Here is a 1310-nt window from a genome sequence, read left to right as displayed (position 1 = left end):
TTTTCCCAGATTTTGGGGCTGTTTTCCCACATTTCGGGGCCGTTCTCCCCATTCTGACCTGAAGGGGTGCATTTGGGGCCATTTCCCCAGATTTTGGGGCCATTTTCCCAGATTTTGGGGCCGTTTTCCCACATTCTGACCCAAAGGGGCGCATTTGGGGCTGTTCTCCCAGATTTGGGGCCGTTCTCCCCCATTTTGGGGCCGTTTTTCCACATTTTGGGGCCTTTCTCCCCCATTGTGACCCCAAGGGGCGCATTTGGGGCAGTTTTCCCAGATTTGGGGCTGTTTTCCCAGATTTGGGGCCCCTTTCCCCCATTTTGGGGCCATTCTCCCCCATTTTGGGGCCGTTCTCCCCCATTGTGACCCAGAAGGGGCAGGGTTGGGGCCGTTTTCCCACATTTTGGGGCCGTTCTCCCACATTCTGACCCAAAGGGGCGCATTTGGGGCCGTTCTCCCAGTTTTGGGGCCGTTCTCCCCCATTTTGGGGCCGTTCTCCCCCATTGTGACCCAGAAGGGGCAGGGTTGGGGCCGTTTTCCCACATTTTGGGGCCATTCTCCCACATTCTGACCCAAAGGGGCGCATTTGGGGCTGTTTTCCCAGATTTTGGGGCTGTTTTCCCACATTTCGGGGCCGTTCTCCCCATTCTGACCTGAAGGGGTGCATTTGGGGCCATTTCCCCAGATTTTGGGGCCATTTTCCCAGATTTTGGGGCCGTTTTCCCACATTCTGACCCAAAGGGGCGCATTTGGGGCCGTTCTCCCAGATTTGGGGCCGTTCTCCCCCATTTTGGGGCCGTTCTCCCCCATTTTGGGGCCTTTCTCCCCCATTGTGACCCCAAGGGGCGCATTTGGGGCCGTTTTCCCAGATTTGGGGCTGTTTTCCCACATTCTGACCCAGAAGGGGCAGATTTGGGGCCGTTTTCCCCCATTTTGGGGCCGCTCTCCCCCATTTTGGGGCCGTTCTCCCCCATTGTGACCCAGAAGGGGCAGATTTGGGGCTGTTTTCCCACATTCTGACCCAGAAGGGGCAGATTTGGGGCAGTTTTCCCCCATTTTGGGGCCGCTCTCCCCCATTTTGGGGCCGTTCTCCCCCATTGTGACCCAGAAGGGGCAGATTTGGGGCTGTTTTCCCACATTTTGGGGCCGTTTTTCCACATTTTGGGGCCTTTCTCCCCCATTGTGACCCCAAGGGGCGCATTTGGGGCCGTTTTCCCAGATTTGGGGCTGTTTTCCCACATTCTGACCCAGAAGGGGCAGATTTGGGGCAGTTTTCCCCCATTTTGGGGCCGTTCTCCCCCATTTTGGGGGCG

At 57.3% G+C, this 1310-nt stretch overlaps 1 protein-coding gene across 1 annotated transcript in view; it reads right to left on the bottom strand.

Moving 5' to 3' along the window:
• The window catches only part of RCC2 (regulator of chromosome condensation 2), a gene marked incomplete at its 5' end in the record, with an annotated part of 21075 nt that overhangs the window by 9142 nt on the left and 10623 nt on the right, over window positions 1–1310 (bottom strand). The gene's annotated exons all lie outside the window — the stretch shown is intronic.

The sequence above is a fragment of the Corvus brachyrhynchos genome, unplaced genomic scaffold (assembly GCF_000691975.1).
Source record: "Corvus brachyrhynchos isolate BGI_N302 unplaced genomic scaffold, ASM69197v1 scaffold215, whole genome shotgun sequence".
Classification (NCBI taxonomy): domain Eukaryota; kingdom Metazoa; phylum Chordata; class Aves; order Passeriformes; family Corvidae; genus Corvus; species Corvus brachyrhynchos.
Note: the sequence above shows the minus strand (reverse complement) of the source record. Positions and strands in the feature narration are given on the sequence as shown.